The following is an 18,570-nucleotide window of genomic DNA, read 5'->3' on the forward strand; positions in this document are numbered from 1 at the left end:
TCAGAACTCGAGTGAAGGGTAAGCTATTGGATGGGAGGGAACTAGCAGAGATAGCTCAAACTTAGAAACAAAGAATTTGATGAGCTCCTGGACATGTTGGAGATTAGGAAAGAAGTGACAATGGAGTCAGGGGGTTGAGATGATAAATTGAAATAAAGAGGGCTGGAGATTAAGCAGTTTTGGCAAATGGGAGCAGGATCTGAGAGTTTTTATGTCTCCCAGCCAGATTTAGCAATTCTTACTGACTGCCATATCCTTTCAAGTCAGCTATCCCTGTGATTTAATTTAAAAGTCACACAACACCAGGTTATAGTCCAACTGGTTTATTTGAAAGTATACGCTTTCGGAACCCTGCTCCTTTGTTAGGTAGCTAGTGGGGCAGGATACATAGGACACAGAATTTATAGTAAAAGATCAAAATGTCATACAACTGATGCGATTTATTGAACAAACCTAGATTGCTGTTAAGTCTTTAAGAACTTAAAATGGGAATGCAAGTTTCGATTGATTAATCCCAGAACTTCTTTCAAGTCACAGTCCCGAGATAACTGAACATTCTGTTAGTATAAAAAAAGGTGACATTTCAGCTCAGACAATGCAGTAAAGGTGTGAGGTTAGAGTCTATCTGTATGCCAACCTTGAATCAGAGTGGTTCTATTTCGGGTCTGAGGACTGTGGCTTGAAAGAAGTTCTGGGACTTACATATTAATCAATTGAAGCCTGCATCTCATTCTAAGTGATTAAAGAATTAATAGCAACCTATGTTTGTTCAATATATGGCATCAGTTGTATTTTCTTGTATTCATCCCTTCAATCTTTTACTATAAAGTCTGTGTCCTAAGATCCTGCCCCATAGTTACCTGCTGAATGAGCAACAGACCAAAAGCGTGTACTTCCAAATAAACCTGTTGGACTATAATCTGGTGTTGTGACTTTTAACTTTGTCCACCCCAGTCCAACACCAGCACCTCCACATCCTGTGACTTATGATCGTGGAGGTGAAGGGTGAGCTGGGAAGGCAGGTGAAAGAGATTAAAGATTTCAGTGGGAACCAGGATATCAAAAGTGAAAGTAAAACTGCAGTTTTAAATGACCTAGAGAGGTATTTTGGTGCCAAGGGCTTAGGGAGGAAAGCAGAGCAGATATTAAAAAGAGAACATGCTGGAGAAACTCAGGCGGTCTGTATTTCTGAAGAACGATGTTAACTCTGATTTCTGTCAACAGGGGTTACCAAACGTGCTGAGTTTCTTCAGCATTTTCTTTTTTTTTTACAGATTTCCAGCATCCACAGTATTTTTCTTTTTATGTAGGGAGGGAAGATGTCTTGGTGCTTGTTGCTTGGATTTGTAGTAGGGAATTTGAATTTTTAGTGAGTGCTGTGAGGTATGGAACAAAGTGAGGGGCTCAAAGGATGAGAAAGTGCAAGTGAAGGAAGGGGACCAACCAAGATGTGTTGCAGTGGTAATAGTCACATTGCCTCTGCAATGGTCTTCAAAGGACGAGTGATGGAAAATATAGGTGAAAGGAGTTTCATTTGGGGAGAAGGTGTTGTCACCCATCAGCCAGGTTACTGTTCTATAATGTTGCTTCAATCGTCCACCATAAATTCCAGAATGGCAGTGTTCTTATTCCCAAATGGATGGACATTCTGAGGGAGAAGTGGAGAGAGACAGTGAGAGCTAATCTACTTGAAGAAGGACATTGGAACATCAGTCTCAGTAGTTATACTGGGCAGGAATGTAGATGAGTGAGTAAGGTGGGACAATAAAGTTGCTCTCTACAATGAGTCTGGGGTAAAGACCTTGATAGGACTCTTGGGAATGTACAGAAGCCCAATCTAAGACGGAGTTGAACCTGAGTCAGGAGCAGAAATGTGCAGGAATATTCATTCATGAGATATTGGTGTTGCTATCTCAAGGCCAAAATAGATTGTCATCTCTAATTGCCCTGGAGACGGACGTGGTGAACTGACTGTTGAACCACTGCAGTATTTGGAGTGCAGGACACCCTCAATGCTGCGAGACAGAGAGTTCCAGGATTTTGGTCCAGTGTCTATTAGGAACTGAGGGATGTCCAAGTCAGGATGGCAAGTGGCTTGGTGGATGATATTCCCATCTGCTGCTCTTTTGCTTCCAACTGGGAGAGACTGCATGTTTGAAAAGGAAGATTACCGAAGAGGGGAGAAATGAAAGGAGGCAAGTTGATAAAAGCGAGACATTTCAAAGGATAAAGCAAGAATAAGTATAAAATAGAGGTAAAAAGAGAAGTGGAACAGTCCTAGCCTATTCAGCCTCTCCCTATAGCACAAATCTTCCGACCCTGGCAACATCCTTGTAAATTTATTCTGAACCCTTTCAAGTTTCTCAATATCCTTCTGTTAGGAAGGAGACCAGAATTGGAGGCAGTATAAGTTTGCAGATGACACCAAAATTGGATGTGTACTGGACAGCGAAGAAGGTTACCTCAAATTACAACAGGATCTTGATCAGATGGGCCAATGGGCTGAGGAGTGGCAGACGAAGTTTAATTTAGATAAATGCGAGGTCTTGCATTTTGGGAAAGTAAATCTTGGCAGGACTTATATACCTAATGGTAAGGTCCTGGGGAGTGTTGCTGAACAAAGAGAACTTGGAGTACAGGTTGATAGCTCCTTGAAAGTAGAGTCGCAGGTAGATAGGATAGTGAACAAGGTATACTGTCCTTTATTGGTCAGAGAATTGGGTATAGTGGTTGGTAGGTCATGTTGTGATTGTGCAGGTTGTTGGTTAGGCCCATTTGTCGCTGATGCTGTTTGGTACATGTGTAGTCCTGTGTGTAGCTTCACCGCCTTGACACCTCATAGAATCATAAAAATATAGAAACTAGGTGCTGGAATAGGCCATTCAGCCTTTTGAGTCTGCCCAACCATTTAATATGATCATGGCTGATCATGCAATCTCAGTATCCCACTCCCGCTTTCTCTCCGTACCCCTCGATCCCTTTAGCCGCAAGGGCCACATCCAGCTCCCTCTTGAATATATCTAATATATCTAATGAACTGTCCCCAACAGCTTCCTGTGCGAGAGAATTCCACAGGTTCACAGCACTCTGAGTGAAGGAATTCTTCCTCATCTCAGCTCTGAATGGTTTACCCCTTATTCCTTGACTGTGATCCTAGTTCTGGTCTTCCCCAACATTGGGAACATTCTTCCCGCATCTTGTCCATCCAGTCCCATCAAGATTTTACATGTTTCTATGAGACCCCCTCTCATTTGTCTGAATTCCAGGGAGTACAAGCCCAGTCAATTCAGTATTTCCTCTTATGTCAATCGTGCCATCCTGGAAATCAGTCTGGTGAACCTTTGTTGGAATCCCTCAATAGCAAGAAAGTTCTTCCTTAAACTAGAAGACCAAAACTGCACATAATACTCAAGAGTGGCCCTGTATAACCACAGCAAGTCATTCTTATTCCAAAACTCGATTTCCTCCTTCTATGAAGGCCAGCATGTCATTAGCTTGCCTCACCTCCTGCACCTGCATGCCAACCTTCAGCGACTGTTTCACCATGACACCCAGGTCTCGTTGTACCTTACCTTTTCTTAACTGCCACCAGTCAGACAATCTGCTTTCCTGTTTTTGTGACCAAAATTATTAACCTCCCATTTATCCACATTGGCTTGCATTTACCAAGTCTGTCCAAGTCACCTACCTCCTAGTATCCTCCTCACAGCACACACTGTCACCCAGCTTAGTGTCGTCTGCAGATTTGGAGATATGGCATTCAATTGCTTTGTCCAAATCGTTAATGTATATTGTGAACGGCTGAGGTCCCAGCACTGAACCCTGCAGCACCCCACCCTGCCTGCCCCTCTTTGCTTCGGTTGCCAACCAGTTCATTTTTAGGTATGACTGTTGCTGTTCTTGTCATGCCCTCCTGCATTCTTCATTGAACCAGGGTTGATTCCTTGGCTCGAAGTTAATGGTAGAGAAGGGTAGTTATGCCAGGCCATGAGGTTGCAATTGTTTTGGAATATGATTCTGTTGCTGCTGATGGCTGAAAGCATCTCATATATGCCCAGTCTTGACTTGCTGGATCTATTCAAAGTTTGCCCCAAATAGCACAGTGATGGTGCCACACAGTGGGATGGAGGATATCCTCAGTGTGGAGATGGGACATTGTCTCCACCAGGATTGTGCAGCAATTATGTGCATTACTGTGGGAAATAGTGGCTAAATGGAGCTAATGGAATTGCTCTTTTAGGGATGTGGTATTAGCGTGTTGGGCTAAATGGCCTCTTTCTGTCCTGAAAGTTGCTTTGTTCCAAACTAAAATAGCACTCAGTAAAACAACAATTTGTAAAACACCTTTCACAAAGAAAAATGTCCATACCTCAGCATAATCACACGATTGATCAGCCAGGATTGAAATCTTCTTTTGATGGAATACGGTAGGGGCAAGACCAGAAATTCTGCTTCTTTAGCTCCCAACATGTGAAAGGTGTTGATTGGTTCTCATGAAACATGAGAACAAAATCCAGGCTCGCCTTTCAGTGCAATGCTGGGAAATTGCTGCTCAGCCAGAGAGACCTATCTTAACCAAAACTTCCTTTGCCCTCTTGGGTGCAAAGAACTTGGTTGAGCTCCTATAAAGAAGGTCCAAGGGATCAAGCTCTCCCATGTGTCCTGGCCAGACCCTAGCCTTTAACTAATGTCACTAGTAAGGAACAAAAACAGAAATTGTTGGAGAAACTCAGCAGATCTGCCAGCATCTGTAAGGAGGAAGCAGAGTTAACTCACTGGACTCGAAACATTAACTGTGCTGTCTCCCCACAGATGCTTCCAAATGCTGAGTTTCGCCAGCCAGTTCTTTGCCAGCCAGTTCTTTTTCTGTTTCAGATTCGAGCATCTGCAGATCTTTCTTTTATTCATGAAGAAGAAAAGCAGATTATCTGGTATTGTTGTTTGTGGGATCATGCTGTCCACTGAAATGCCTGCATGCTACCTTTAAAAGGACTATCTTCACAGGCTGTTTCGTTTTTCCAGTAGGCTGTATTCTGGCTGAAACGCCTAGGAACAGGATGCAGAAAGAAATTTAGATTAAGTCTGTAAATATCACAAACCATGCTGGCTAGGAAAGGGTGTTAATATAATGGAAATTTGCAACTGAAAGCTTTCAGTTAACAGAAATATGCAGATTCGTACAGAGGTAATGTGATTTCTATCTCTGCAGAAGCTCTTCTGCCAAGTGGATTTGATTGTTTTCACTGACGTATTAACTGGAGAATGAAGTGCCATAGCCGAGAGGCTCCAACCACTGCCATTGTCACTAACATCACAGGTAAAGGACGCTGCTCCATTCAGGCGCTGCCATTGTGTTGGCTGTTTATTATTTGGCTTTGTTTGTGTCAGGCATCTGGCCCACACATCACAGGAGCTGCAGCAGTTGAGAAGAGAGAACTGACTCCCTCCTACAGGTAATCAATAATTAACACTACGCTGAATAAAAGCTGCTCTGGCTACATAGAGGTTTGAACAATTGCTTCAAATTGAGCCTGTTGTGTTATTAGTATGATGCTGGGGAATTAAATTTTTTTATCTGCACATGTGTGTTTTTGCCTCTCTCAGCTCTTGCTGCTGAAACCCTTATCCATGCCTTGTTACTTGACAATTGCAGTGCATCCCAGTTGCTCTCTTACATTCTACCCTCCATAAACATGGGCTAATCTAAAACTCAGTTGCCTGTATCTTAACTTGCAGTAAGTCCCATTCCCTTTATTCTTGCTGATCTATACTGATCTATGGTTAAGCAGAGTCTTCAATATAACAAATAATTAAGAATAAAAGTTTGAATTAGGTAATGTCTATTAATGGATGATTTAATGTCTAGATATGTAAAGGATGAGCAGCTTGGAATGGGTGTTGGGAGAGCTGCTGACCTGATGTAGAAACATTGAAAATTCGAGTAGAAGCCACCCTTTAGGCCTCCTACACCATTCACTATAATCATGGCTGATCATCTTTTTTTGTCGGGGAGAAAGTGAGGACTGCAGATGCTGGAAATCAGAGCTGAAAATGTGTTGCTGGAAAAGCGCAGCAGGTCAGGCAGTGTCCAAGGAGCAGGAGAATCGACATTTCGGGCATGGCACACTTTCCTCATTCCTGAAGAAGGGCTCATGCCCGAAACATCGATTCTCCTGCTCCTTGGATGCTGCCTGACCTGCTGCGTTTTTCCAGCAACACATTTTCACTTTTTTTGTCACCATGCTCCTGCTTTTTTCTTTATACCCCTTGATACCTTTAGTTTCTAGAAATCTATCTATTTCTTTCTTCAGTGTATTTGAAGGCTTGGCCGCCACAGGCCGTTAGATGTAGGAACAGAAGTAGGCCAGTCAGCCCATCAGTTTGTGCCACTATTCAATGTGACCATGCCTGATCTGACCGTCCTCAACTGCACTTTCCTGCCTTTACCCCAGAACCCTCGATTTCCTTACTGATTCAAAGTTTGTCAATCTTAGCTTTGAATATGCCTGATGACCCAGCCTCGACAGTCCCCTGCAATAAGGAATTCCACAGATTCAGAGAGAAGAAATTATCACAGTCTTAAATGGTCTACTTGTATCCTAAGACTATGACCTTTTTTCTAGACTCCACCCATCCAGACGGGGAAACATCATCCCAACATCCAGTTTCTCCAGCCTTGTCAGAACTTTATACATTTTAATGGAATCACCTCTCATTCTTTTAAGTTTCAGTGAATACAGGCCTAGTCAATCCAATCTCTCCTCATATGACAATTCTGACACCAAAGGAATCAGTATGGTGAATCTCCACTGCACCCCCCCCTCTATGACAAGTATATCTTTTTCTTAGATAAGGAGATCAGCACTGTACACAATACTCCTGAGTGTGGTCTCCTTAAGGCCCTGTACACCTTTACTGCTCCTGTGCTCTAAGCCTCATGCAATAATGAGGTTTGCACATGCCATTTTCCTTTCTAACTGCTTGCTGCATTTGCATGTTTGTTTTCAATAATTGGTGTTTAAGGACGACGAGGTGTCTTTATACATCAACCTTTCCCAATTTACGACCATTCTGCTTTTCTGACCAAAGTGAATAACTTCGAACTTATCTATTTAATGCCCCATCTGCCATGTAGTTTCCCACTCACCCAGCCTTTGTAAATCACTTTGAAGCCTCTACATCCTCCTTACCACTTTCAATTCTAGCTAATTTTGTCATCTCAACAAACTTGGTAATATTACATTTGATACAGTCATGCAAACCATTAACATGGGGCTCAATATAAAGTGAGTACACTCTCTACACAAAGGAAGTCTGTGCTTCTTTCTTTAAACATTCTGGTTAAGATCCAATTCCGCCCAAGGTATGTAATTCTCTTCCTTAACCTTTGCCTCTTTCCCCCATTAGGGCACTCCTTAAAACCAATGTGTTTGACCAACTTGTTAATCATCTGACCTCAATTTTCTTGAAGTCATAGAAAGGTTAGAGAAAATTCTAGGGTAGAAGTGACCTGTATGAGAAGGATGGATTGCTCCTGAATTGGAAGGGAACTAATATACTAGCAGGGAGATTTGCTAGAGTTGCTCAGGAGGGTTTAAACAAGTAAGGTGATGGCATGGGACCCAGGGAGATAGTGAGGAAAGAGATCAGTCTGAGACCAGTACAGTTGGGAAAAGGAGCAAGTTAAACAGTGAGGGCAGGCAGGAACAAAGCAGAGAATGAAGTAGGACTGATAAATTGAACTGCATTTATTTAAATGCAAGTGGCCCAATAGGGAAGGCAGATGAACTCAGGGCATGGTGAGGAACCTGGGATTGGGATATCATAGCAATTACAGAAACATGGCTCAGGGATGGACTAGTCTGGCAGCTTGATGTTCCAGGATACAAATGCTAGAGAAAGGATAGAAAGGGGGGCAAGAGAGAAGGGATAAGAGATCTCTTGGATAAGAGATAACATTACTCAGGGAGGATATTCCTGGGAATATGTCCAGGGAAGTTATTTGCATGGAACTGAGAAATAAGAAAGGGCTGATCACTGTAGATGCCCTAATAGTCAGCAGGAAATTGAGAACCAAGTTTGTAAGGAGACCACAGTTATCTGTAAGAATAATAAGGTGGTTATGGTAGGGGATTTTAACTTTCCAAACATAGACTGGGGCTGCCGTAGTGTTAAGGGCTTGGATGGAGAGGAATTTGATAAATGTGTACAAGAAAAATTTCTAATTCAGTACGTGAACGTACCTACGAGAGAAGGTGCAAAACTTGACCTACTGTTAGGAAATAAGGCAGGGCAGGTGACTGAGGTGTCAGGGGGAAGCACTTTGGGGCCAGTGACCATAATTCTATTAGTTTTAAAATAGTGATGGAACAGGATAGACCAGATCTAAAAGTTAAAGTTCCAAATTGATGCAAGGCCAATTTTGACAGTAGTAGGCAAGAACTTTCAAAAGTTGATTGGGGGGGCGGATGTTCACAGGTAAAGAACAATAAACAAAGAAAATTACAACACAAGAACAGGTCCTTCAGTCCTCCTGCACTGATCCAAATCCTCTATCTAAATTGTCACCTATTTTCTAAGGATCTGTATCCCTCTGCTCCCTACCCATTCATGTATCTGTCTAGATACATGTTAAATGACACTCTGGTGCCTGCCTCTACCACCTTCGCTGGCAACATGTTCCAAGGACCCACCACCCTCTGCATAAAGAACTTTCCTCACATATCTCCCTTAAACTTTTCCCCTCACCCTGAACTCGTAACCCCTAGAAATTGAGTCCTCCACTCTGGGGTAAAAGCTCTTTGCCATACCTCTCAAGATTTTGTAGACCTCACTCAGGTCTCCCCTCAACCTTAGTCTTTCTAATGAAAATAATCAAACATACTCAACCTGTCTTCATAGCTAGCAGCCTCCATACCAGGCAACATCCTGGTGAACTTCCACTGCACCCTCTCCAAAGCATTCACGTCCATTTGGTAATGTGGCAATACTGTACGCAGTATTCCAGATATGGCCAAACCAAAATCCTAGACAACTATAACATGACCTGCCAATTCTTGTACTCAACACCCCATCTGATGAAGCAAAGCATGCCGTATGCCTTTTTGACCATTCTATCAACCTGTGTTGCCACTTTCAGGATACAATGGACTTGAACGCCCAGATCTCTCTGTACATTAATCTTTCCCAGGGCTTTTCCATTTACCGTATAGTTTGCTCTTGAATCGGATCTCCCAAAATGCAACACCTTACATTTGGCCAGATTGAACTCCATCTGCCATTTCTCTGCCCAACTGTCCAATCTATCTATATTCTGCTGTGTGTTCTGGCAGTCTCCGTTCACTGTCTGCTCTTCCACCAATCTTAGTGTCATCTGCAAACGTGCTAATCAGACCACCCATACCTTCCTCCAGATCATTTATGTATATCACAAACAATAGTGGTTCCAGCATGAATCACTGTGATTCAACACCACTGGTCACAGTTCTCCATTTTGAGAAACTCCCTTCCACTACTACTGTCTGTGGCCCAGCTAGTTATTTATCCATCTGGCTAGTACACCCTGGACACTATGCAACTTCACTTTCTCCATCAGTCTATCATGGGGAACCTTATCAAATGCATTACTGAAGTCCATGTATGTATATGGCATCTACAGCCCTTCCCTCATGAATCAAGTTTGTTACTTCCTCAAAGAATTCTATTAAGTTGGTAAGACATGACCTTCCCTGCACAAAACCATGTTGTCCATCACTGATAAGGCCACTTCCTTCCAAATGGGAATAGATCCTATCCCTCAGTATCTTCTCCAGCAGCTTCTCTACCACTTGACGTCAGGCTCACCTGTCTATAATTATCTGGAATGTCCCTGCTATCCTCCTTAAACAAGGGGACAACATTACAATTCTCCAGTCCTCTGGGACCTCACCCATGTTCAAGGATGCTGCAAAGATATCTGTTAAGGCCCCAGCTATTTCCTCTCTTGCTTCCCTAAGTAACCTGGGATAGATCCCATCTGGACCTGGGAACTTGTCCACCTTAATGCCTTTTAGAATACTCAACACTATCTCCCTTCTTATACAGACTTGACCTAGACTAATCAAACATCTATCCCTAACCTCAACATTCATCATGTCCCTCTCCTTGGTGAATATCGATGCAAAGTACTCATTTAGAATCTCAACCATTTTCTCTACTTTCCTCCTTTATCCTTCAGTGGGCCAACCCTTTCTCTAGTTAACCCCTCGCTCTTTATATATGAATAAAAGGCTTTGGGATTTTCCTTCACCCTGTTAGCTAAAGATTTTTCATGACCCCTTTTCGCCCTCTTAATTCCTTATTTCAGATTGGTCCTACATTCCTGACATTCTTCCAAAGCTTCGTCTGCCTTCAATCGCCCAGACCTTATATATGCTTCCTTTTGTCTTAGCTAATCCCACAATTTCACTTGTCATCCATGGTTCCTAACCTGCCATTTCTATCCCTCATTTTCACAGGAACATGTCTATCCTGCACTCTAATCAACCTCTCTTTAAAAGCCTCCCACATATCAAATGTGGATTTACCTTCAAACTTCTGCTCCCAATCCACATCCAGCTTCTTTGCTATAGTTGGCCTTCCCTCAATTTAGCATTCTTCCTTTTGGACCGCTCTGGTCTTTGTCCATGAGTATGCTAAAACTTATGGAATTGTGATCAGTATTCCCAAAGTAATCCCCTACTGAAACATCAACCACCTGGCCCGGCTCATTCCCAATACCACGTCCAGTATGGCCCCTTCCTGAGTTTGACTATTTACATACTGCGCTAGAAAACCTTCCTGGATGCTCCTTATAAATTCTGCTCCATTTAGACCTCTAACACTAAGAGAATCCTCGTCAATGTTGGGAAAATTAAAATCTCCTATCAGTATCACTCTGTTGCTCCTACATCTTTCCATAATCTGTTTACATGTTTGTACCTTTGTCTCCCGCTTGCTGTTGGGAGGCCTATAGTACAGTCCCAACATTGTTACTGCCCCCTTCCTATTTCTGTGCTCGGTCCATATTGCCTGAGTGCTCAAGTCCTCTATAGTGCCCTCCCTCAGCACAGCTGTGATATCCTTTGTGACCAGTAATGCAACTCCTCCACCCCTTTTACCTCCCTCTCTATCCCACCTGAAGTATCAATATCCTGGGATAATTAGTTGCCAGTCATACCCTTCCCTCAACCAAGTTTCATAATAGAAATAACATCATACTCCCAGCTATTAATGCAAGCCCTATGTTCATCTGCCTTACCTACTACAATTCTTGCATTAAAACAAATGCACCACAGACCACTAGTCCCTTTGCGTTCATCATCTGCTCCCTGCTTACTCTTCCCCTTAGTCACACTGACTTCATTATCTAGTTCCTTACAGGCTTTAGTTACTACCTCTTTACTGTCCACCAACAACCTCATGTGGTTCCTATCTCCCTGCCACATTAGTTTTAGCCCTCCCCAACAGCATTAGCAAAAACACCCCCAAGGACATTGGTTCTAGTCCTGCCCAGGTGTAGACCAATTTGTAATAATGCCACCTCTCCCAGAACTGGTCCCAAAGACCCAAAAATCTGAACCCCTGCCACCCGCATTATCTATTAATTAACGCATTCATCCTGCCTATTCTTTAATTCCTACTCTGACTAGCATGTGGCACTGGTAGCAATCTTGAGATTACTACCTCTGAGGTCCTATTTTTAACTTGGCTCCTAACTCCCTAAATTCTACTGTAGGACCTCATCCCGTTTTTTTCCCTATATCATCGGTGCCTATACGCACCATGACAACGGGCTGTTCACACTCCCCCTTCAGAATGTTCTGTAGCCGATCTAAAACAGCCCTGACCGTGCATTGGGAGGTAACATACTGTTTGGGAGTTTCATTTTCGAGCACAGAACTGCTTACCTACTCCCCTTACAATTGAATCTCCTATGACTATAGCCCTTCACTCTTTCCTGCCCTTCTGTATAGTAGAGCCAATCACGGTGCCATGAACCTGGCTACTGCGGCCCTCCCTTGGTGAGCTATCTCCCCCAAAAGTATCCAAAACGGTACGCCTGTTTTAGAGAGAGACGACTGCAGGGGACACCAGCACTGCCTTCCTGCTTTTTCTCTGCCGTTTGGTCACCCATTCCCTTTCTCCCTAGCAATCCTAATCTGCAGTGTGACTAATTCACTAAACGTGCTGTCCACAACCTCCTCAGCGTTGCAGATACTTCAAATTGTGTGCATCCGCAGCTCCAGAGCCAGCACATGGTCTAACAAGAGCTGCAGCTGGACACATTTCCTGCACATGAAGGAGTCAGGGACATCAGCTGCATCCCTGAACTCCCACATTAAGCAAGAGGAGCATTATACAGGTCTGAGATTTCCCGCAATTTTTAACCTTAAGCTTAACTTAGTCATAGAACATAAAATATTACAGCGCAGTACAGGCCCTTCAGCCCCTGATGTTGCGTCAACCTATGAAAACAATCTGAAGCCCATCCAACTTACACTATTCCATTCTCGTCCAGATGACTATTCAATGATCACTTAAATGTCTTTAAAGTTGGCACGTTCACTACTGTTGCAGGCAGTGCATCCACCCCCCCCCCCGCCCCTACAGTCCTATTACACGATAAAAAAGAAATAGAAAATCCTTACCTTATCAATACACTACAGTGTTTGTTTTTTTTGGTTAGAGGACAAGGGTGGGTGGGAGACACAACACATGTAGTGTTTCAGGTTCAGCCACTGCCCAAGTTCACTCACCTCCCCAGAGAGCAATTCGACAGCTCCCACTCAGCTCCTCACTCTCCCCTCTCCCACTCAGCTCCTCACTCTCCCCTCTCCCACTCAGCCCCTCACTCTCCCCTCTCCCCCCTCAGCTCCTCACTCTCCCCTCTCCCACTCAGCTCCTCACTCTCCCCTCTCCCACTCAGCTCCTCACTCTCCCCTCTCCCTCTCAGCTCCTCACTCTCCCCTCTCCCACTCCGCTCCTCACTCTCCCCTCTCCCACACAGCTCCTCACTCTCCCCTCTCCCACTCAGCCCCTCACTCTCCCCTCTCCCACTCAGCTCCTCGCCCTCCCCTCTCCCACTCGGCTCCTCACTCTCCCCTCTCCCACTCAGCTCCTCACTCTCCCCTCTCCCACTCAGCTCCTCACTCTCCCCTCTCCCACTCCGCTCCTCACTCTCCCCTCTCCCACACAGCTCCTCACTCTCCCCTCTCCCACTCATCTCCTCACTCTCCCCACTCCCACTCAGCCCCTCACTCTCCCCTCTCCCACACAGCTCCTCACTCTCCCCTCTCCCACACAGCTCCTCACTCTCCCCTCTCCCACACAGCTCCTCACTCTCCCCACTCCCACACAGCTCCTCACTCTCCCCTCTCCCACTCATCTCCTCACTCTCCCCACTCCCACTCATCTCCTCACTCTCCCCTCTCCCACTCAGCTCCTCACTCTCCCCTCTCCCACTCAGCCCCTCACTCTCCCCTCTCCCACTCATCTCCTCACTCTCCCCACTCCCACTCAGCCCCTCAACCTCCCCTCTCGCACTCAGCCCCTCACTCTCCCCCCTCCCTCTCAGCTCCTCACTCACCCCACTCCCACTCAGCCCCTCACTCTCCCCCCTCCCTCTCAGCCCCTCACTCTCCCCACTCCCACTCAGCTCCTCACTCTCCCCCCTCCCTCTCAGCTCCTCACTCTCCCCTCTCCCACTCAGCCCCTCACTCTCCCCTCTCCCACTCAGCTCCTCACTCTCCCCTCTCCCACTCAGCCCCTCACTCTCCCCTCTCCCACTCAGCTCCTCACTCTCCCCACTCCCTCTCAGCCCCTCACTCTCCCCGCCCCCACTCAGCTCCTCACTCTCCCCACTCCCTCTCAGCCCCTCACTCTCCCCGCCCCCACTCAGCTCCTCACTCTCCCCTCTCCCACTCAGCCCCTCACTCTCCCCGCCCCCACTCAGCCCCTCACTCTCCCCGCTCCCACACAGCTCCTCACCCTCCCCTCTCGCACTCAGCCCCTCACTCTCCCCTCTCCCACTCAGCTCCTCACTCTCCCCTCTCCCACTCAGCCCCTCACTCTCCCCCCTCCCACTCAGCCCCTCACTCTCCCCCCTCCCACTCAGCCCCTCACTCTCCCCTCTCCCACTCAGCCCCTCACTCTCCCCTCTCCCACTCAGCCCCTCACTCTCCCCGCCCCCACTCAGCCCCTCACTCTCCCCGCTCCCACACAGCTCCTCACCCTCCCCTCTCGCACTCAGCCCCTCACTCTCCCCTCTCCCACTCAGCTCCTCACTCTCCCCTCTCCCACTCAGCTCCTCACTCTCCCCTCTCCCCCTCAGCTCCTCACTCTCCCCTCTCCCCCCTCAGCCCCTCACTCTCCCCGCTCCCACTCAGCTCCTCACTCTCCCCTCTCCCCCTCAGCTCCTCACTCTCCCCTCTCCCCCCTCAGCTCCTCACTCTCCCCTCTCCCACTCAGCCCCTCACTCTCCCCTCTCGCACTCAGCCCCTCACTCTCCCCGCTCCCACTCAGCTCCTCACTCTCCCCGCTCCCCCTCAGCTCCTCTCTCTCCTCGTTCCCTCTCAGCTCCTCACTCTCCCCTCCCCCACTCAGCCCCTCACTCTCCCAGCTCCCACTCAGCTCCTCACTCTCCCCTCTCCCACTCAGCTCCTCACTCTCCCCTCTCCCACTCAGCTCCTCACTCTCCCCTCTCCCACTCAGCCCCTCACTCTCCCCTCTCCCACTCCGCTCCTCACTCTCCCCTCTCCCCCCTCAGCTCCTCACTCTCCCCCCTCCCTCTCAGCTCCTCGCCCTCCCCTCTCCCACTCAGCCCCTCACTCTCCCCGCTCCCACTCAGCTCCTCACTCTCCCCGCTCCCACTCAGCTCCTCACTCTCCCCACTCCCCCTCAGCTCCTCACTCTCCCCTCTCCCACTCAGCTCCTCACTCTCCCCGCTCCCCCTCAGCTCCTCACTCTCCCCTCTCCCACTCAGCTCCTCGCCCTCCCCGCTCCCACTCGGCTCCTCACTCTCCCCTCTCCCCACTCAGCTCCTCACTCTCCCCTCTCCCCCCTCAGCTCCTCACTCTCCCCTCTCCCACTCAGCTCCTCACTCTCCCCTCTCCCACTCAGCTCCTCACTCTCCCCTCTCCCACACAGCTCCTCACTCTCCCCACTCCCACTCAGCCCCTCACTCTCCCCTCTCCCACTCAGCTCCTCACTCTCCCCCCTCCCTCTCAGCTCCTCACTCTCCCCTCTCCCCCCTCAGCTCCTCACTCTCCCCTCTCCCACTCAGCTCCTCACTCTCCCCTCTCCCACTCAGCTCCTCACTCTCCCCTCTCCCACACAGCTCCTCACTCTCCCCACTCCCACTCAGCCCCTCACTCTCCCCTCTCCCACTCAGCTCCTCACTCTCCCCCATCCCTCTCAGCTCCTCACTGTCCCCACTCCCCGCTCAGCTCCTCACTCTCCCCACTCCCCCTCAGCTCCTCACTCTCCCCTCTCCCACTCAGCTCCTCACTCTCCCCCCTCCCTCTCAGCTCCTCACTCTCCCCTCTCCCACACAGCTCCTCACTCTCCCCTCTCCCACTCAGCCCCTCACTCTCCCCTCTCCCTCTCAGCTCCTCACTCTCCCCTCTCCCACTCAGCTCCTCACTCTCCCCACTCCCACACAGCTCCTCACTCTCCCCCCTCCCTCTCAGCTCCTCACTCTCCCCACTCCCACACAGCTCCTCACTCTCCCCCCTCCCTCTCAGCTCCTCACTCTCCCCCCTCCCTCTCAGCTCCTCACTCTCCCCTCTCCCACTCAGCTCCTCACTCTCCCCACTCCCACTCCGCTCCTCACTCTCCCCTCTCCCACTCAGCCCCTCACTCTCCCCTCTCCCACTCCGCTCCTCACTCTCCCCTCTCCCACACAGCTCCTCACTCTCCCCGCTCCCACTCAGCTCCTCACTCTCCCCTCTCCCACTCAACTCCTCACTCTCCCCTCTCCCACTGATGCTGAAAATGAGAGTCACTGATACTCGAGGGAAGTCCTTTTAAGAGGGAAATTTACGTTTCCGGCAGCCCCCTGATCCTCACTCTCACTGCTTCCGCTGCTGCTGAAAATGAAGGCCAGAATAAAGGGACAGCTGGAAAATGGGAACCTTCAAAGATGTGATAATGAGGGTCCAGTGACAGTATGTTCCTGTTAGGGTGAAGGACAAGGCTGGTAAGTGCCTTTGAAGAGTTTACAGGTAGTAGGAATATACTTAAGAGAGAAATCAGGAGGGCAAAAGGGGATATGAGATAGCTTTGGCAAATAGGGGTAAGGAGAATCCAAACGGATTTTATAAATCCATTAATGAAAAAGGGGGAACTAGGGAGAGAATAGGGCCCCTCAAAGATCAGCAAGGCAACCTACGTGTTATCCAAGGAGGTGGGGGAGATACTAAATGAGTATTTTGCATCCGTGTTTACTGTGGAGAAGGACATGGAAGATATAGAATGTAGATGGTGACATCTTGAAAAATGTTCATATTACAGAGGAGGAAGTGCTGGATGTCTTAAAACACATGAAGATGGACAAATTCCTAGGACCTAATCAGATGTAGCCTAGTACTCTGTTGGAAGTTAGGGAAGTGATTGCTGGGCTCCTTGCTGACATATTTGTATCATTGATAGTCACTGGTGAGGTGCCACAAGACTGGAGGTTGGCTAACATGGTGCAACTATTTAAGAAAGGTGGTAAGGAAAAGACCAGTGAGCCTCACATCGGTGTTGGAGGGAATCCTGAGGGATAGGATTTACATGTCCTTGGAAAGGTAAGGACTGATTAGGGATGGTCAACATGGCTTTGTAAGTGGGAAATCATGCCTTACTAACTTGATTAAGTTTTTTGAAGAAGTAACAAAGAGGATTGATGAAGGAAGAGTCATAGACATGATCTATATGGACTTCAGTATGACTTTTGACAAGATTCCTCATTGTAGTCTGGTTAGCAAGGCTAGATCTCATGGAATACAAGGACTAGCCATTTGGATATAGAACTAGCTCAAATGTAGAATTCAGAGGGTGGTGGTGGAGGATTGTTTTTCAGACTGGAGGCTTGTGACCAGTGATGTTTCACAAGCATTAGTGGTGGGACCACTGTTTTTCTTAATTGATATGAATGATTTGGATGCGAACATAGGAGGTATGGTTCGTAGGTTTGCTGATGACATAAAAATTGGAGGTGTAGTGGACAGCAAAGAAGGTTACCTCAGAGTGTAACGGCATCTTGATCAGATGGGTCAATGAGCCAAGGAGTGGCAGATGGAGTTTAATTTAGATAAATGTTAGGTGCTGCATTTTGGAAAGGCAAATCAGGGCAGGACTTATACACTTAATTGTAAGGTCCAGGGAAATGTTACTGAACAAAGAGACCTTGAAATGCAGGTTCATAGTTCCTTGAAAATGGAGTCACAGGTCCAGAGGATAGTGAAGAAGGCATTTAGTATGCTTTCCTTTATTGGTCACAGTATTGAGTTTAGGAGTTGGGAGGTCATGTTGCAACTGTAGATGACATTGGTTCGGCCACTTTTGGAATATTGTGTCCAATTCTGGTCTCCCGGCTATAGGAAGGATGTTGTGAAACTTGAAAGGGTTCAGAAAAGATTTACAAGGATGTTGCCAGGGTTGGAGGGTTTAAGCTATAGGGAGAGACTGAATAGGCTGGGTTTGTTACCCCAAGTGTTGGAAGCTTAGGGGTGAACTTATAGAGCTTTATAAAATCATGAGGGGCATGGATAAGGTAGATAGACAAGGTCTTGTCCCCGGGGTGGTGGAGTCCAGAACTAGAGGGAATATGTTTACAGTGAGAAGGGAAAGATTTAAAAGGGATCTAGGTCAACTTTTTTATGCAGAAGGTGGTATGTGTATGGAATGAGCTGCCAGAGGAAGTGGTGGAGGCTGGTACAATTACAACATTTAAAAGGCATTTGGATGGTATATGAATAGGAAGGGTTTGGAGGGATATGGGTCAAGTGCTGTCAAATGGGACTAGGTTAATTTAGGCTATCTGGTCAGCATGGGTCTGTTCCCATGCAGTACATCTCTATGACTCTTAACTGTCCCTACCCCTGGACAATGAGGCCTGGGTTCAAGTCCCACCTGTTCCAGAGCATGTAATAACATCTCCAAACACACTGATTAGAATAACAGGTTAAATGTTTTTTAAAAAGTTATAGCAGAGAAAACAACTATTTAGCCCATTGTGTTACTCTGGGTGCGGAGGAGTAACCATCTGCCCATTACAGTCCCTCCTTCACTGATCTTGTGGGGTACAATGCTTCAAGTACAGATCCAGATTCCTTTTCTTTTGTTGAGAGTTTCTGCTTCCACCACCAAACTGGCCACCACTATCCAAACACTTAACACACTTTGAGCGAAAAAGGTTTGTTCCTTATATTCCCCCGATCCTTCGATCAATCACTACAAAATATGTGCCCCTGGTAATAGACCTTTCCAGGGGAAATTAGTCTTTCTGTCTACTTTTTTGAGGGTTCACCTAATTCTTATGTTACTAAGTGTAATATTTTGTTTATA

General features: G+C 46.9%; 1 protein-coding gene across 7 annotated transcripts in view; it reads left to right on the forward strand.

The window, feature by feature from the left end:
* camkk1a (calcium/calmodulin-dependent protein kinase kinase 1, alpha a) overlaps positions 1 to 18,570 on the forward strand; it is a 263,571-nt gene that overhangs the window by 87,628 nt on the left and 157,373 nt on the right. For 3 of the 7 annotated variants that reach the window (XM_072589306.1, XM_072589304.1, XM_072589305.1), the window contains exon 2: positions 5,210 to 5,453. The exons of 3 other annotated variants lie outside the window; for them this stretch is intronic. The gene's annotated coding sequence lies outside the window, so the exon portion shown is untranslated. The remainder of the gene's footprint in view (positions 1 to 5,209; positions 5,454 to 18,570) is intronic. One more of the 7 variants, XM_072589307.1, reaches the window with a different exon arrangement.

Source organism: Chiloscyllium punctatum, chromosome 19, assembly GCF_047496795.1.
Source record: "Chiloscyllium punctatum isolate Juve2018m chromosome 19, sChiPun1.3, whole genome shotgun sequence".
NCBI classification, from domain to species: domain Eukaryota; kingdom Metazoa; phylum Chordata; class Chondrichthyes; order Orectolobiformes; family Hemiscylliidae; genus Chiloscyllium; species Chiloscyllium punctatum.